The sequence below is a fragment of the Pecten maximus genome, chromosome 13 (assembly GCF_902652985.1).
Source record: "Pecten maximus chromosome 13, xPecMax1.1, whole genome shotgun sequence".
NCBI lineage: Eukaryota > Metazoa > Mollusca > Bivalvia > Pectinida > Pectinidae > Pecten > Pecten maximus.
Window position 1 is genome coordinate 28,776,975 of NC_047027.1, and position 20,792 is coordinate 28,797,766.

Genomic DNA, 20,792 nt, shown 5'->3' on the forward strand with positions numbered 1-20,792 from the left:
ATAAATGCTAGGATGCCCAAAAGCATCATCTGGTCGTACTGTGATTTATTGGTCATTAATGGAAACTCGTTCATACACAAAAGTCCAGTACAGTGATAATTATACTATATATTGTAAGTGAAAAGTATCAATTATAGTATATACCACATAGCATGATATAAACAAAGCAGATTCAGATCCATTGTGTTGTTCTTATATCATGCTTGTTTTCATTGTAAGATATGTGTTATTGTTTTCCCTAAATTGTTTTCTCAAACGCATATAGTCATTCATAAATATGTTTTTTACTTGATGAAATTACGTGTTATAAAAGAATCTGTAAAACAGTTCATGTTATCAATTGTGGTTATCTCCCTTTGATTACTGTAGGCAGCTCGACTTTTTCCTTATACAGAGCGTATTCTACATCTTCTTTGGTGTAGCGTCAAGTCATTACCAGTAACATACCAAGTAGTATACGGTTTACACATTTAATACACTGAATGAGGAGTACATCAGTACACATGCATTTATCTCGCACCTGACTCCTTTAAAAACATGTTGATTTCCATAGTTACTGATGAACTGTCTTTGTGCAATCCAATGTTACAATGCAAATAACCACCGTGTTAATTGGTTGATAGTAAGACTGTATATGTGGATATTATGTATGACTCCATCTCTCCATTCCTCAGAAAATAAACTTGGATTGTAAGGCTGTGTCAAATCATCAGGAATAAAATCGTGTCACAGAGCTTCCAACTTAAATATTCACTTGATATCCCTTCATTATCTTGGATACGTTTGCTTTACAATGTTATACCATAGAGACAGTTATTGTAAGAGATCGTTTGATATAGAGAAATTAGAATAGCATTTCACTTAAAACTGTTGATAGTTCTGTGCCTTTGGTAGATGCTTGACGCGTATCAGAATCTACCAATAAAGGGCTGGTATGGATGCTCGATGATTCACTGTGGCGTGCATGGAGGTCTTATCTGTTGATATGAGTTGTGATTCTAAATGTAAAATTCTTCTGATAAATGTCAAATAAATATTCTCATGTTAGAGAATGGCAACGATATGCCTAGTATGAGAACACAATTGGTCGCATGTATCCCTTGATGTCGAAATAAATGACGTCTAAACGCTGTTGGTGCTTTCGAAGGGGAGTTATTCCATCTTGACCTGATTCAACGTCATCTAAATGGCAACAAAACCACATTATATAAACAAATTGAAAAATTGTGATTTCCAGATAGTATTTCAACTTAGACATTCACGTGCATATCTTATTGACTTATTGTTGACTTAACGTAAATATGATCCTACATCAAATATCCTGAAATAATGTTTAAATATTATTAAACTGAAAAGCTGTCCATGTTTATATTGCTGACAAACATTATTTGAATATCTAACAAGAGACTGCTCAATCAAACATTTCTGTACAATGTCATATTACCTACTATGTGAACTAATTGGTATATATGCTGTTTTTTATAACATCCATACTAACAGTTCAAATATCCTTTATTTGTAGGACTAGTGTAGTTACCTCAGTTGGTAAACTTGGAATTAATTCGATAATGGCCGGGTTCCTCACCTTAAGGTGGGTCGTGTCTCTTATAACACTGAGGTTGTGGATCCGACTAGTCCCTGTGGAGAACGATGTCCTCTTCAATTCATGAGACGAGTCTCGTTCATGTTCTTCAGTTAGCTCATTGGCCTCTTAATGACAGACTTTTGATTGGGTGAAATCCCTGCAAATTGAAAGCAATTACCACAATATTTCATCTCCGAGGTTTTGATGTGTTACTAGATGCATATTTAATTAATAGTTCACAATCTGTTAATGACGTTATTGCGTTTACGGATTATGTGAAAGTTGCTTTTATTTGAGGTAATGGCCAATCAGAAAGCAGTCTTCAACTTATTGTTTGTAAGACAGTTTGGAGTCTACTAAAGAGTGGGTAGAAGCAATTATGACGCAAGTTAGTGTTCTAAAGTAACCTTCTTACGAATAAGTTTCATACGGCTGTATATATTTATTTAATTATTGCGAGGGTAATAAAAATATTCGCACCGTAAAAAAAAGCTTTAGTGAAACAGAAAATTACTCGAATGTCTACTTTTAAGATAGTCTTCGTAATTTCCAATTACCATTTCGACATATTTTTGACAAACAATTATATTAATATAATTATGCATCAGTCATATCTAGGCTCTAAATATCATATTACGATAGGGGAAATTACAGCTTATATGTTAACTGACAAAATCGATAAGGGTAGTTTGCTTTTAATACAAAAAATCCCGGAAGATATTGGCATTAATTAAACATTCTGTAATATGCTTCTTTAACAAGCTCTCACGAGCACTTAGATCGATATGGTTTATCCCCTAAATGACACAGACTATACATGCCATAAACACACCTCAATGTCATCTAGTATCGAAGTGTAAAGGTCATAAAATTGACATGTATTTGGATATATTTGTACACATAACGGTATTACTTGTATTCTACTTCTTTTGAATATAGTTTCATTTCCTCATGGGAAGAATAATTCACTCGAGATTATGAACAGTAAGGATACATATCAATGTAAAATCTAATATCTAAAACAGGATTGTAACTGGCTTTGTGTATTATCATTTTTATTATTATTTTAACATGATCATTTTGTGTAACTGTCTTCTTTTTTTGTGTAATTCTCGAGATCCTTACCTTGAAGCTGTACGGCCTCCTGCGTGGTATTATCACGGCCTTGTTTTTCGTGGTATTCCTCGCCATCCATTGATCTGTCCTCCTAATCTTAGAAAACAAAACAAGCCCCAACCCAACTCCACCCAATATAGCCATATGCCTTCTCTCAACGTCACACACTCTCACTAACACGGGACAAACGTTTTTACACTACACTGACGTCACGCTAGACAATATATGAAGACAAAGAACAAAGACAAAGACGAATGGCGTGTGTATTATCTGGACAGAGACGACACAACACCAACCAATTACAATGGTAAACACACGAGTATGTCTTTGGTGTGTGATTTATAACAATGTGTAAGATAAGGAAATATTTCCCCAGAGATCAATTGTGAAAACATTTGAAGCACTAGTTTCATCTGAAATAAAACAATTGAAATATAATTATTTATAAATATGTAATTTCATAATACTGTTGCTTCATACGATGATACAGATTTTTGTTTGATAATATGATAAAATGGAAGCGATAACTACGATCAACGCAGGTGAGTTACCTTTAATTCTGCAAAAAAATATCTTAGCAGCTTTAAGTATCATATACTTATGTGCAGTTTTTGCCGAGTTTGGGGGGACGCAATAAGCAAACTGCGGATATAAACAAATATATCTGCTGTTGGCACATTGCTTCCACTTGCGCTCGGTTAGAATGTTTAAACATTTCTTTGGACTATTTATTGATATCATCCCTGAACTACATTAGTTTTTACCCCTTTATTTATAATTGGCCCTCGGCGAACTAGTTATGAACTGAGGGGATCTTTAAGACACAAATAACGATATTGTTCATTGTTTATCGACTAGACCTGCATGTATATTCTATGTTCTATGTCTTTTTATGATCGTTTGTAATTACATTCACTTGTCATTTCTGTCGTTATCACGACATTACTAGTTATCTATCTCTTGTGATACGCATCCGGCGCGAAAATCTGTTTGTTAGGATCCAGTACCTATATTCGACCATACTCTCGTTTTCACTTACTAGATCCGGTATTTGTATAAACACTAAAACTCATTTCCATTGTATATCTAAATATATTGATACATGTACCAAAATCGTTTTGATTTTTCAAAGGATGAGCATTAGTTAGTGCCACTATTTTATATGAACACTGCATTTTTATGCGAACATATAACCTTTTACACACATATGTGAATATGCAATATATTGTTTGATATACCATGTCCTGTTTTCGTCATATATATTATAATTAATATATTTGAGTCGGATTTTATGGATTCGAAATCATCCATTACTTTTACAGTCAGTATAAATATAACTTCTAATGCAATAAAAATATCGTAAAATGACAATCCAAGTATTTTATGTAATTTAACATTTTAAAATCAACGAATTTGTTAATAACTTAGTGATAAAATCCTGCATTTTATTTCGTATTTGCTTCTTAAATGTAAAATATGAACCTTGACTGTTTAAAAAGAGCTAGATAGGGTTTGGCGTAAAAGATGACATCAAGAACGTTTTACTTGGTATACCTAGTATATCAATCAAAGTTAAATATAAGCCTTGCAAAAATAATAACAGAAAAAAATCAAATTCATTTAATAAATAGGTATGAAAAAATAAAAAAAATAAAAATTAACAATAAACAACGACTTACTGGATATAAATAAGCAATCAAAGACGCCAACACCATATATGATCTATACAAACCTTGTACTATTATCTCTGTATCCGTGATGGTGCGTGTGAGTCCTATAGGTTGGTACTGTCCGTCAAGATTGACTGTTATTTGTATGTAGTATGTTGTATCGGATGACAGAGTTGTCTCCTGTTTTGGTACAATTTCACAGGTGTAACTGTTGGCATCATTGTCAGAACACCCTGTGTTACCAGTAGAAGTACATGTATATGGTGATGATGGCGCATCTAGTGCAGTACCTCCTCCAGTTGGCTGGAAGAAAAAACTATCATTGAGACCGATAGCAGAGAGTCGTTTATATACACAACAATATATATATATATATCATATTAAACATTTTTGATGAGCAAAACTTGCATTGGCATAACAGAAATGTTCACTTCTTTTCAATTAACAGCTGGGGATCTTCACCTGAGCTGTGGGGTAGCGATGGGAACGATTCCTAAGTTGACAAAGATAAAGAATGGAATGTTGTGTTCATCAGTATTTCTTCCGTGCATTTTTCCCAATATTGCAATCCCTTTATATGTGTGACATAGACGCTTCATTATTGCAGATATGATGTCAGGGTATTGTTGCCATAGCGGCCCTGAACAATAGAAAAGAAAGGAATCCTCTCATATCGACGTTAGGTGAAAATACGGCAATATCACCCAAGTATATGTATAACTATTGCATTTCACTTGTTCAATGTACTTCAAACGTATACTTGTCTAACCAAGGAATGGGAAACTCGTATGTACTGTCATTCGGAAACGATTATTGGAATACCTCAAAGATCGATTATGATGACCAAGTACAGGCATCGGGTTTATTTTATGTTAGTTTTATCTTTATATAAAGTGATAAAGTAGAAGTCGCCCGATAGTCGTGGAGAAAATCCAAATGACATGGTATATATCTTTGAATAAACAATAGCTATTTGACATAAGACAGTGTTCCTACTTACTGAATGATAAAGAATACTACAGCTTTTAAACCTATGAGAAGACTAGGTAATTTCTGATATGACTAATATCAGTACAAAATGCGTATCTCGAAGTGTTCGTAATTTGTTGGAAAAATCTAGGTTCTAACATGGCAAACAAACAATTCATATACAGCGTATGAGAAACCATTTGTTACTGAAGGCCGGATGACTTTACTGAAAATGAAAAAAAAAAAAAAACAAAAAAAAACATAAATGACATAACAGGCACGTCGGTAAACACTAACAGCCTTCGCCGGGACAGTACACGAAGACAGAGACATAAATAAAGACTTGTCGTATACATGTTCCGATAATTAGCTCACCACAAAGAAAATACAAGACGAGTTGGATTGCTGGATATGCACACGTCACTATGATGGTCAAAACGTTGTTTGTTAATAAGACACTTTACTATAAAATAATCCAACACTTACCACAAAGGACAAGCCGAGTGAGACTGCTGGATATGCACACGTCACTGTGATGGTCAGGCTTTGGGTATTACTGGTACTTGACGACAGTGTCAAAGACGATACTGGCCGAATTACATTGACTGTAGGAATCGCTAGGAAATAAAAAAAAAACAAGTTATAATATGCAAGGATATAGCACTACTGATGTTTGTTCATTACTGTAAAATAACCAAGACGGTGTTAAGAGACGTGTCATTATATTCAACCTGAGAGACAGTTAACCTATCAAACATTTATTAAGCAGAGGTAAGAATATCCAGGTTTTTACAAAAGAGATTATAAAGACTTTTTTTCTGGAAAAGTGGAATAATTCTTGTTGGATCCATGTAAGTTTGAGTTTCCCATACAAGTTCTAGATTAGTCCCTAAGTCAACTACATTAAAAAACAATTATAGGACCAATATGATAATGTCTGTAGATTGGCAATGGTTTTAAGGGCAGTTATAACAAAGACTAATCCAGTCATTCTATTAAATAGCCAACCTTTGGTTTTCAGCGCTCAGTTTATATATAGCGTTTCAGATATTGTCACATGATTGTAATTTTGATTTTATCTAATCAATATTGAGAGTATAAACGTAAAATCCAAATTTTATCTATTTTACAACAAATATGAAACAACTTATCACCCTCGGAATGTACATCACTGGGGACTAGATGGAACCTACATGATATATTTGTACAGGGAACACCAATCTCTTTTTTAGCTTTATCAATAAATATCAGTATTTATCAAGTGTCTTCCTGTCCATTCTATGTGTATCATTAGTCTTCTTTTTATTTTTTATTTTTTTTTTGATAGATAGCCATTCTTATATAACAATGTAAAGTTTATAAAACATCTGAGATTAATCTTTGAAATGGTATCTAACGTAAACAGACATGTGTCAAAATCCTATATTAACGATATGGATATTTGTATTCAAAAATTTAAATACATTCCGAATTAAGGACCAATGGGGAAATAACACAAACAAATTATGCGATATTTCTTGAGAAATAGTACAACAGCAGAAGGAATTGATGGCCGGATCACGGACAAATAACTATTTGATTAGGCCACCACATGGTAAAAATTTTGAAATGAATAATTGATCAAGCTAAAATAAACTAATTACAATCGTTCATAGACAAATAATCATTCTAATTAGCTTTATTTCCATCGGATACTTTCTTAATACTGCTATATCAATGCCTGCAGTGTCTTTTTCATGTGTAATAACTAAAATATTAGATGACCATATCATGAGGCAAATTAGTTTATTTTGATTGAATACTTACTTAGTACTGTTATGTTTATACTTCCATTATCGATTCCATGTGTACTTGTCCAAACACCTTGGTCGGTGGCTCGTGATACATATGCTATACTGTATGTCGTTATTCCATTCGTCAAATCCTGTGTTAGGCCTGCACTGCATCCTCCACTGACACCTCCTAGTGGTGCTAAACAGGATCCAACTGTTGATCCATCTGGTCTGTCCAGAACCACTACTGTATTTATTGTTCCAATGCTCAGTTGTATCTCTAAAGACTGAGATGATACTGCATTCCCATTCAGTGTAATGCCATAGCCAAGGGTTTGATCTAGAAACAGGTGATTAGTTAAGTTTATAAATGTATCAGTGTATCATTATTTTCTCCTCAAGAAGAGGATACATGTTTAAGATAATTTTAACTTGTATCAAACCTCCCAAGTAAAATTTGAGTCATTATTTCTGCAGCTAACCATTGAAACTTTCTCTAATCTATAGTTGATAACCATGCAATTAAAATGATAATCTGTCCAAATCTACACATATGTTGTGATGCTAGTAACACGTCTACATCAATAGAAAAGGTTAATCCGAATATTGATTCGAAATATATATTTGAACGGTTTAAATTTTATATTTTTCTGACCTTTTGTATCGCTGTTATTCTGTTATTTTAATCTCATTTTAATTCATTTAATTGTTTTATTTTGGTATATTTATTTCATAATCGATATGATTTCTCAATATATTATTCATTCTATTTGTTAGAAGTCAACAGGGAAAAGCCTTCCTGGCTGTTAATAGGACCTTAAAAATAATAAATGCAAACCTTCGTATTATTAATTATATATATATCAAATGTCATTCAAATGTTAGCTTCTTGGTCAATACAACGTAGCCTTTCACTGGTCACAGTTATTGTAATAATTTGGTATTGCATTTATTAACATCGGGTTCATATCGAATGGTCGTAATGCTTTTAAAGTTAAGATTTTAATACAAAGGTAGGATGGAATTTAATTATGTTTAGTCTAAGGGTGTTAAACTGAGCACTAAGCAACTGGATTACGATGTCTGAGGAACCTTGATTTACCTGGTTAATATTTATAGATAATCATAATTGGCCTGTTGTCATGGCTAATCATTTCTTTATTGTAAGTTGTCGTTTTCACAAAAACAACAAGTATTCTGTTACAATTATATCAGGAATACTTAATTAGTTGTTTTGTTGGGAGTTAAAATGGTAAGTTTATATCTTTAGATCTAATGATTTAATGATACAGCATTCGGACACTGCTATGATATGAGTATTACCAGAACAAATGAACGTTGATTTTAAATCTTGATCAAATGTTACCAAAACTTCTATTTTTGATATACTGTAGTAGTGTGCATATTTTGAAGGAAGTTATTGTTATATGTATTTAGCGATTTATGTGGGATAGTGTATATGTTATGTATAGTATCATCATTCTGAAATAGATTGGCATGTATTACATTTGAGGAATGAATACGCTTTACTGCTTTGTCAGAGATATCTGTCTCTAAATAAAGTCATGTTCTTAAAATAGTATCGTGGTGGTCGACGTGATATCCTGACATGACCATGTTTGCAAATAGTCTATTAATATTCAGCCTACCTGTAACGAGGACAGACGCAGAAAGGATTACAAAGTAAATCGCTGAGACATCAATTCCCAGCCACATGTTGATACTTGTATTCGTCTGGCTGTCGCGCTGTATGTCTAAAAACAACACTTAAGTTAAAACCTTGCTACAATTCTTAACATAGTTATCAAACGCTCTACTGTTTTTAACTTCATTATTTTTCACCACAAATATAACAATGATATCAGTATGTTAATGGTTTATAATCATTGAATGGTATGCGCGACTGCTTGATTATATGTGAAACATTTTACAATCATGCATTACTTGGTAATAAACTGTTAAATTAATATTACTCAATAGCTTAAACAGAGTAGATCTTTTTAATCCGTGACAGGTGTAGTTTAATTGTGCCAGTAATTACAAAGGAAATTCATCAACGTCATTGAATGAATATGTTAAGCATATAGTAAATTAGTTACTATTAGTTTAGATTAAGACTGGGACATTTAAACCTGACGTATTCTAAAATATACAGTCGTGAAGATTGGCAATGATTTGTAGCATCATAATTAAGCAGTTAACAGATTTTTAAAACAAGTTATAGGTATAAAACATATGATAGGTAAGATGGCCCTTCATTATTAATCCGCTGATAACTGATAAGCTGAAAACCAATCGATTGTTTTATGTAATCCTGAAATTGTTGACACTTGAAATCCGTGCCCATCATAGTGGCCCCTAAAGGGGCCCCGTTGCGGATAGGGATACAGTCGGACAGCAGGTATCATCTCGGTGATTTAAACCGCGATCCTGGCATTCGATGAATAATCAGTCTTGGCCCCAGATGCCCCCGAGATAACCAACCAATCCAAAAAACAACTCACTAGGAAATGCCTTTCACCGTAGCGCTACACCAAACAATCAAAGACTGGGTTCGAGTATGTGGGGTTTTCTGTATTTTCTGTTTCGACTTTTCGTTTGCTTTGTTGTAGTCATAAAGTTTACACGTAAGGCCAAAATCCCATCGCATAATGAAGTAACGATTTTTTACTAAAACCTTGATAACTATTGATGGACTGTCTTGTTAAAGATAGCATTATACTTACCCGGATACCTACTAACACCAATGCGCACAATAGATTGGATGCCACATCCAATATTATTTTGACAAAAAAAAAATATTACTTTTAACGTTTTTAATTAATTGATACATTCATAATCCAGAATTTTCATCTCAGATTAACTATGGTGGTCAAGTACAGGGTGCATTGAAACAGATTTAGTATTAGTAGTGACGTGGTCAAATGTTCTCTATGAACGTATTCGCTAATCGATTCGCAGTAAGAGTTTACTTAGCTGGAGAAGGGAGATATGTAAATATATGCAAGTTGATTATATTCGACAAGCAGTTCATATGTTTGTTCTTTATAGCTAAAATTAAACATTAGAATGTAGACTTGATCTGCAGGCCAAAATTTAAATCTTAAGAACCCCAGCTACCCCAGTGTGTGTTAGACAAAGAAATACACACATGAAAAGCACTGACGGTATGACTAATGACTCATCAATATACATAAATATGAAAGATACAGTACCGTTATCACAGTAAACAAGCAAAGTGCAAACATACTGACCATTTACATGTTCGGGATTCTCACCCATCTTGCAGTTGATTACCGATCGTCTGAAATAAGATACGGTGGTTTACATTGCATATACGTACCTGACGATGATTGGATTACTTAGTGTTATATGTAGAAGGATTAACGAGTGAAGTTGGCTTCCACTGTGAGATATGATGGAATGTCGAGTCTGCAGGTAAATATTAGACGGGTATCAGCCGTATAACCTTATACAATACGTACATTTTGTATGTTAACTTCCTGGTCCGTGTAGCCGTGTACAGTGATTCAGTAAAAAGGAATCCTGTTTTAAGTAGTCAAACATAGTCTAGAACTGTGTTATATTATGTTACGATTCGTTAAATAATGCACAAACACGTATCCTTTTGGCTGTCCCAAGCCTGTGTAACGTTGAAAATGGACCCCCGTGGAAAATGGAACCGTTGAAAATGGAACCGGGATGCCGTGAAAAACTTACCCTCCTGTTGAATATGGACCCCATCAGGTCTCTCTTTTCCACGTGTACCCTGTTGAAAACGGAACCCGCTGAAAAGTGAGCCACATGTACATGTTTCTCTGAATGATAGCAGTGTTATAAGATACAAGTCTGTATACAATTAAAGATTAACAATTCGATCTTTGGTGACCCATATAATGACGTTTGGTACATCTTCAAACTGTAGTATAATATGCATATAAAATGTATACAATATTGATCAACATTGATAAAACATTTGACCTTTCGCCTTTGGTGACCCATATTATGACCTTTGGTATAACTTATAACTATGATAAATTATTCATCTAACACGTACACAATATTGATCGACAGAGATTGACAATTTGACCTGTGACCTTTGGTGACCCATAAAATGACCTTTGGTATAACTTATCACTGTTATCAGATATGCATATGACATGCACACGATATTGATCGACATCGGTTGATAATCTAACTTTGACCTTTGGTGACCTATATTATGACCTTTCGTATATCGTATCACTATGATAAGAAATTCAACTAACACGTACACGATATTACTCGACACTGATTCACAATTTGACCTGTGACCTTTGGTGTCCCATATAATGACCTTTGATATAACATATCACTGTTACCAGATATGCATTTGACATGTACAGGATGATGATCGGCATTGAGTGATAATTTGACCTTTTACCTTTGATACTGTCAATTGTACAGATAACGCCAACATACATAAATTGATCTGAATCTCGGTCCAACGGTGTCGCCTAGTGGAACTACAGCTCATATTTCACTTTTATTACTAAAAATAGACATCAAAACCCCATTTTACTTAAACTAACATAATTCCAGTTCATATCGAATATTATAATTGTTTTCAACACAGCAGCTACATAATACCTATAATCTGGCATTACAACATACAGTCATCAACGCATAGTTCGGCTAAAATATGTTTACAAGATGCAAAGCAGCAATTTTTTCGACCGCTGGCTAAAGTTCTCGGGGCTATAAATAACCCCAGAGAACTAAAAATGACCCCGGTTTCATATTCAACGTTGGACCCCACGACATACAGACCCATTTCCATATCATTAGTTTAAAATGACCCCAGTTCTATATTCAAAGTTGAAAATGGACGCCACGGCATACTGACCCATTTCAATATATTTTTTTTTAAATGACGCGGTTCCATATTCAACGTTGAAAATGTATCTCACAACATACCAACCCATTTCCATATCAGTTAATGAAAATGACCCCGGTTCCATATTCAACGTTGAAAATGGACCCCTCAATATACTGACCCATTTCCATATCATTAGTTTAAAATGACCCCGGTTCCATATTCAACGTTGAAAATGGACCCCACAATATACTGACCCATTTCCATATCATTAGTTTAAAATGACCCCGGTTCCATATTCAACGTTGAAAATGGACACCACGACCTACAGACCCATTTCCATATCATTTGCTGAAAATGACCCCGGTTCTATATTCAACGTTGAAAATGGACCCCACAATATACTGACCCATTTCCATATCATTAGTTTAAAATGACCCCGGTTCCATATTCAACGTTGAAAATGGACACCACGACCTACAGACCCATTTCCATATCATTTGCTGAAAATGACCCCGGTTCTATATTCAACGTTGAAAATGGACGCCACGGCATACTGGCCCATTTCAATATTTTTTTTTTTTAATGACGCGGTTCCATATTCAACGTTGAAAATGGATCCCACAACATACCGACCAATGTCCATATCAGTTACTGAAAATGACCCCGGTTCCATATTCAACGTTGAAAATGGACCCCTCAATATACTGACCCATTTCCATATCATTAGTTTAAAATGACCCCGGTTCCATATTCAACGTTGAAAATGGACCCCACGACATACTGACCCATTTCCAAATTATTTACTGATAATGACCCCGGTTCCGTATTCAACGTTGAGAATGGATCCCACAACATACCGACCCATTTCAATATTATTTGCTGAAAATTACCCCGGTTCCATGTTCAACGTTGAAAATGGACCCCTCAATATACTGACCCATTTCCAAATCATTTACTGAAAATGACCCCGGTTCTATATTCAACGTTGAAAATGGACCCCACGACATACTGACCCATTTCCATATCAGTTACTGAAAATGACCCCGGTTCCATACTCAACGTTGAAAATGGACCCCTCAATATACTGACCCATTTCCATATCATTAGTTTAAAATTACCCTGGTTCCATATTCAACGTTGAAAATCGACCCCACGATATACTGACCCATTTCCATATTATTTGCTGAAAATGACCCCGGTTCCATATTCAACGTTGAGAATGGACCCCACAATATACTGACCCATTTCCATATCATTAGTTTAAAATGACCCCGGTTCCATAATCAACGTTGAAAATGGACACCACGCGTACTGACCCAATTTCCAGATCATTTACTGAAAATGACCCCGGTTCTATATTCAACGTTGAAAATGGACGCCACGGCATACTGACCCATTTCACTATATTCTTTTTAAATGACTCGGTTCCATATTCAACGTTGAAAATGGACCCCACGACATACTGACCCATTTCCATATCAGTTACTGAAAATGACACCATTTCCATATTCAAACGTTAGAGTGGATCTTGGTTAATGAATAAATTACCGAAAACATAATTGGACAAATCTATGTCGATCAATATCGTTTGTTTTATGTAGCTTATGCTAGTTAATATTTAAACAATAGGTCAAAGGTAAAAGGTTGAATTGTGTACCAATGTCGATAATTATCGTGTACATGTTTAAAGAACATCTTATAACAGTAATGAGTTAAAGCAAAGGTCATTATATGGGTCACAAGAGGTCACAGGTCAAATTGTTAATCAATGACGATCAAAATCGTGTTCATGTTACATGAATACCTTGTAACAGTGTTAAGTTATTTCAAAGGTCATTATATGTGTCACAAGAGGTCACATGTCAAATTGTTAATCAATGTCGATCAAAATCGTGTTCATGTTACATGAATATCTTGTAACAGTGTTAAGTATTTCAAAGGTCATTTTATTGGTCACCAAGGTTCAAAGGTCAAATAATTAATCAATGTCGATCAATATCGTATACATCCCATATACATATTGTATTTCAGTTTGAAAATATACAAAAGGTCATTATATTGGTCACCAAAGGTCACAGGTCAAATTATCAATAAATGTCGTATACATTTCATATGCATAACTTATAACGGTGACGAATTGTACGAAAGGTCATTATCTGGTTCACCAAAGGTCAAAGGTTGAATTGTGTACCAATGTCGTATACATTCACTATGCATATCACAATTTAGTTTGAATATATACCAAAAGTCATTATATGGGTCACTGAAAGTCACAGGTAAAATTCTTAATTAATGTGGACCAATGTCGTATACATTCACTACACATATCATAATTTAGTTTGAACATATACCAAAGGTCATTATATGGGTCACCAAAGGTCACAAGGTAAAATTCTTAATAATGTGGACCAATGTCGTATACATTTCATATGCATATCTTATAACGGTGATAAGTTATACGAAATGTAATTATCTGGGTCACCAAAGGTCAAAGGTTAAATTGTTTATCAATGTCGATCAATATCGTGTACATGCCATATGAATATATAATAACAGTGATAAGTTTTACCAAAGGTCATTATATGGGTCACCAAAGGTCACAGGACAAATCGTTAATCAATGTCGATCAATATCGTATACATTTTATATGCATATTTTAAAACAGTGTTAAGTTATACGAAAGGTCATTAATAGGTTCAATTAAGGTCACGGGTATAACTTTCACTCAATGTCGATAAATGGTATACATGTATAGGGACATCTTTTTTAAAGTTATGCTAATGGTCACCAGATGTCACGAGTTAAAGTGTTAATCAATGTGCATAATTAGTATATACATTTCATATACACTTCTCATAACAGCCTAATCTGATATCAAATGTCACCTAAGGTCACGGGCCATTTTATTTTACCATTGTCCTTCGATATCGTTTATACATTGCAGCATGTAAGCATATCTTAGCGCAACATCTATGACAATATAAATCGGTACCGAGATCCAATACGTTTATGTGGTTCAATATTCAACAGGGTCCATTTTCAACGGGTATGTAAATAAACATTAATATTTGGTTCCGTTTTCCACGACATCCCGGTTCTATTTTCAACGTTACACCGGCGTTACCAATTTAGGTGATTTGATACACATTTAAAATAATGTTATGCAGTGAACTAGAAAATAGATAAATCTTATGAAATAAAATGCAAACTAATTATGGTAAAATGGTTTTAACACTATACATGTGTACGATGTGTGTGTATACACGCCGGATATGGCTAATGCGGGGTAAGGGACTGCACATATAGGAAAGAAGCTTAAGCCAGAGTACATGTAGTTGTGATGGTCAGAAAATAGATGATATCCACCCGCATTGCAGCAGCAAACGTTAGAGGTCGTGATTATGGTTAATCGTAGTGCCTATAAATACAAGATTCCGTATCTAAACAGATGCGCGCTGTAGTAACGAGAGTAATTTTGAGTAGTGCTGTTTTATTATGTACAGAGTTTCAGAGACATGTAGTTCGTCACTCATGTATATTAGAGAACACTAGTTATAAGTTTGCGTCAACGTATTAAAGAGATAAAATAAAACAGTTCAGAATGAATGAATTTACAACTAAAACAATTCACCTTTGGTTATTTTGCAAGAAAACGAGTGAATGTTAAATATTAATATTAACGTGGATATTAAATAGAAAATATACATGTAAATATAAATGTACAGTGTAAAACTTTCAGAAAAGACCGTCTTTTAAAACATATTTAAAACATATTTGTTTTTAATTTATTACGGATTTCTGTTGATATTTCAATTTTAATAATCAGAAGTATTTTTGATGTTAACATAATCTTATTTTGCCACCTGAACTAGAATGGTTTAACAATTACATAAGTAAGGGGTTGCAGGAGTCGTTTCCTTTTAACAAATCACAAAATATTTTCTCGTTTACAGACGATTTGTATGATTATATTAGAATTTGTTTTGTTCAATATCTTTGATATTGCTGAATCGTCGTTGGAGGGACTGGTAGGCATCTTCACTCTAAACCGATCAGGCTGGGACAGGTATTGTTGTAGCTTTAAAGTAGCAAGCTACTGTCACTATCGGGGAAGGCCGGCCATAATTATAAATGACTCATGTTAAAAAGTTGTACGTTGAACAATACATAACCAAACATTTATTTTCATAGCGAGTACATGTTTGCTGGTTGAGCAGAGGAGTACATAGTTATCCCGAGTTCCCAGGTTCGATCCGTAGTGGAAGTATTGATTGATACATTTTATTATCCTCTAAGCTAATTTTGGATTTTTTTCATGAAAATGAATGAATCATTGATCGGTGAACAGGTAGCTCGGTGGTAGAGTTAGGTCTAGAGTTCGGAGGGTCTCGGGTTTGAACCCCGGTCTGGCTACTATCTTTCTCCTGTTACATATTTTGCAAGCTTGCAAATCCTTGGTAAAGCATTGGTAGGATGCAAAAGCAAAGGGATATCCAAACCGGTTGTCTTTTGGGCGAAGACTTTATAAAAGGAGTGAGGAATGTAGCGGACTGGACCGAATGATCATTGACGAGCACGTAGCTCAGAATGTTCGTCTAGAAATCGGAGGGTTCTGGGTTCGAACCCCTGTCTCGCTACTGCGTTTTCTCTTTTTTCTGTTACATGTCTGTTTACCTATGACTTATAACCAGTAAACCTGTGACAGGTTATACTTATGTGTCATATAGTAGAAAGACCGGTTATGAGCTCATGTCATAGGGTTAACAGAAGTATGAAGTCAATACGGGGGTTGGGGTGGAGACAACGTCTCCGAAAAAGAGACGTGTATATCATACACACGTCTTTGCCAGAAGTTAGAAATTTGTAGCAATCTAGACGGATCTGCTGTGGATACACAGACAATTATCTTGTTGTTCCGTCTGCTCTGCTCAAATGCGTACAATGTACGATGAATACTGATGTTGTGATGTTTAAAAAGTTTTTTTTGTTTTTTTGTTTTTTTTTTAAGTATTTCGGCAATTTTTTTTCATGAGAGGTATATTTTTTTCTAATTTTGTGATATAATAAAAACAACTTTGCAATTGACACTTTATATTTGATAATCAATACTCGTCTAAAACGATGTCAATTGTATTTGCTTACCTATGGCAGAGTCTTTCATTTCCTGCAAAGAGAGATAATCAGTGTATTGTTTTTTCTATCATACATATTCACATTTTACTATATTAACGACTGTTTTGTAACTATTTTATAACACTTTGTTTTTATTGATAATTTTTAACTCGTTTTAAAAAAACGACAACTGGTGCACAGTATGTGTACTTACGTCTGAAAAAAATCCCGATTCCAACCGTGAACAAAAGCGTGAGTACGCCAGTGACTGTCAGCACCATTCCAGGGATATACATACTGTCAGATCCACTGTAACATGCTACACCAAACAAAATGTTATTATTAATTTTGTTCAGAATACATTTCCTTAGTATAGATCCCTTAGGCAATTATTGCATGTATGTGTTAGTGTATCATATTGTATTAGATGTAAATAGAAATTCGGCACTTCCAGAATGCTTGTGAATACTCATAACAAGATAGCACAGTTATAACGTAATCTTAAATGAAACGGAAATGATCATGCCTTGCAGTTTATTAAAGTTGTTTAATAATAACTGTCAACTGCTATAAAATCAAATCAACAACTTATATCAAAATATGGTTCAAAAAGTATATTATTTGTTCATTCAGTCAACGACAGAAATATCTTGTGGGTATTACAATATACAAAAGAAAACAGTGGCCGCACACAATATGTGATCTAGTCACAAATGTGTCCGTTGTTTATTGTTTAAATACTACCATTTACGATCTAGCTATTATATTTGATGGTAACTAAATACATTGTATTATATAATTTACGACAAAATGGGAAATCTGCAATGTTTATTTACTAAATACTTACGTTCCTGAACAGTACAGCCAACAGCGTCAGCCGATGTTGTGTTTCCATACTTATTGTACGCTACAACCTTAAAGAAATATACATGACCTCCATCCAGATTGTCTATGTTTTGATTATACACGTCACTTCCGTCTGTGGGTTTTGTAATCGTCTCCGGATAAACCTCCTGTGAGTTAAGAAACCTATCTGTGCTGAACATAACAAGGTAATACTGAGAGTCCCCTCCGTCACTCCGTGAGACTTCAACAGAGTGAGGCTTGGTACAGCCAATTAACAGATTTGTTGGGATTCCTGGGTTCACTGAAATATCGAAAAGAATGGCAATGTTTAAATTATTAATATAAAGATGATATTGAATGGATCCCCGTTTAATGGAACATATATTTCACGAGTAAGATAGAATATCGATATTTTGTGTGAAGTACGAGTGAAATATATCGAAACATGTTAGGTTAATACTATATTAATTGCGGGAGTCAGTTATGACGTCATCTCTTTGAGACGTTACCCCACTATATTTCACTGTCAAAAATGCAATAAACACGTTTCTATTTATTCATGTGTTTGTATTATGTTAGATAAACCTAAAACGATTTTAATAACCTGTAATTACAGTGGACCCGCGGTAATCCGGACGCCGATAGTCCGGAAAACTCACATGAAATGCACGGGAACGGATTTCTGTAATGCTATTTGTACTCACCAGTCCGGGAATTCGGATTCCGATTCCGGAACTCTATTTTGGGAACGGAACATAATTTTCATTAGTAATGTAATGAGATCATTTGCTAATGGATGATTTTGCCTAATATATGACATCAAAGATAATCTAATAGATGTATCTCAATTATTAATTCACTACAATTAAAATGTATCAAATATCTTATAGCTTCTGAATTTGTTGGTTTGTTGTTTTTTGTTTTTGTTTTTGTTTTTGTTAAATTGATCATAATTATCTGCTTTGCTATCTATATATGTGAACTCATTTCCTAAACTTCAGTATTGACTGTTTAAGTTTCATTTAAAATTTTGAAGTGGGCATTATATATTACCATGTTCTTTAAAATAAATCTGAAATGCCTTGCAAATAAAATATTTTATTAGTGTATATATCTGGATGCTTATGATATTGATTTTCGTTCTTTTCAAACTTCAGGTACATCAGCTTTAGGACTTTATGTATATGGATATTTGTGGTGTGACCAATACTAGAAGATAAATGACATCCCCTGCCACCAGGGACAGCAGATTTAGGCATCTTTTCCCTATAGCTACCCTCTCCCATTGTTCTATGTCATTGATTAAAATTAGATAACTAAATATTTGTGTTGATGTTGTTTTCAACTGCTACCATGCTGAATCATGCAATTTTGATCTTAAGTAAATTATTATTTTCAAAAACATGGAACATAACAATATATAATTGATACGAAATTTGGCTTGCCTGGCAAATCATACTTAATATAGTTCAGAATTCTTTATAATCCATAACAAACAAGTAACCAACCAAGTTCAGGTGTTTATATCAATCAACTTGTTTGTCTGCCAAACTCGATTATTCAAAATGAAAGTTTGGGAACTTTCTTCACTTGTCTATATTTCTACATGGCTATTGTCTGTGAATTAAGTCTATGACTTCTCTGTCAGGAAGGCATACCCACACAGAATGAGCAAAGATGTTTTAACCATTTGATTTGCATGCCTTCAATAATTTTATTTTGATCAGTATAATCTAACTAAGTCAAGGATACACCAATACAATGATATTAATGCTACTGTTTCACAAAAAAAAAAATGTTTTAGATAAGCTCTCTGATTTCTTAAATGTTACATTACACACAAAGAAGGCATGTAAATTACCCAGACATACTTAAGAGTGTGGCCCATCCGTGTAGACTTATTCCAAGTGTGTCTTGACACAGACTAGCCGGTGACCTGTTCACGAGTGTTGTCTTTCAGACCAAACATTCGTCGACTAGAGATATCGTCTTAAAAAATCTCTTTAAAATATATATTTCTCATTTTAGATCCAGTCCAGAACATATGGAGACGGCTTAAACCAATGCGTTATTTTGTTTAAATAAATACCAGTCGTCACGGTTCACCCACAGGGCCACGTCAATATCGTATCGTTTTGTACCGTACAACTCATAACCTGTGACAAGGAAACACACAAGTTCTGGGGCGGCTGAGTACCGCCAATTTTCAAATTAATATTTCTCCACTTACTTTTAGCAGAATTTACATCCCAATTTAACCATGAAATAACACATTTCAAAAATATCACATCGGTACTCCACAAATATGCTGTTTAAATCCACAGTATTACACTTTTTCTCGACCGCTTAAATCATCCCGCCATATTTGCACACAACTTGGACCGGGATGAATCGGGAGTCGCATGTATGGGATACAGATGGGTCTTCTCATTTCAAACGGTTTAAATGAGTAAGATAGGTATGTTCGGGACAGAGTAGAGTTAGATCACATTCTACCTGCGATGTTTTCGATTCGGGGTGTATTGTTTGTTTAATAATAGATACAGTAAAAGATAAAAAGACAAAGTCAGGTTGGAAACAAAGAGTGGCTCAAAAATAGAGATGACTATTTAACAGGTATGTTTTATGTACATATTTCTTTTTTTCCCAGTGAAAATAACGTTAATAAATGTTAACATGCTGCATTTTTATTTTTGATAATAACTATTGGTTGCTATATACTTCCATGTTGATTTTCCCCAGTATAACAACTTAACAGAACGTGTTTTTTACAGAAACATCATGTTTATGATACATTTTATTATATTACGACAAGAAAGTAAGATATTGTGCAAAATTAAACTTGAAAAACTGAAAACCACGAT

General features: G+C 34.2%; 1 long non-coding RNA gene across 2 annotated transcripts; it reads right to left on the minus strand.

The window, feature by feature from the left end:
• Positions 1–21: 21 nt before the first annotated feature.
• On the minus strand, positions 22–10,623 carry LOC117340962. 2 transcript variants are annotated; one of them, XR_004535516.1, is made up of 7 exons: positions 10,456–10,623; positions 8,762–8,866; positions 7,147–7,452; positions 5,827–5,957; positions 2,711–4,674; positions 1,586–1,742; positions 22–1,182 (listed from the first exon to the last, which is right to left on the minus strand). It is a non-coding gene; the product is annotated as an uncharacterized LOC117340962 (long non-coding RNA). The 2 variants fall into 2 exon arrangements; XR_004535517.1 differs by having other exon boundaries at positions 1,538–1,742.
• Between the last annotated feature and the right edge of the window lie 10,169 nt (positions 10,624–20,792).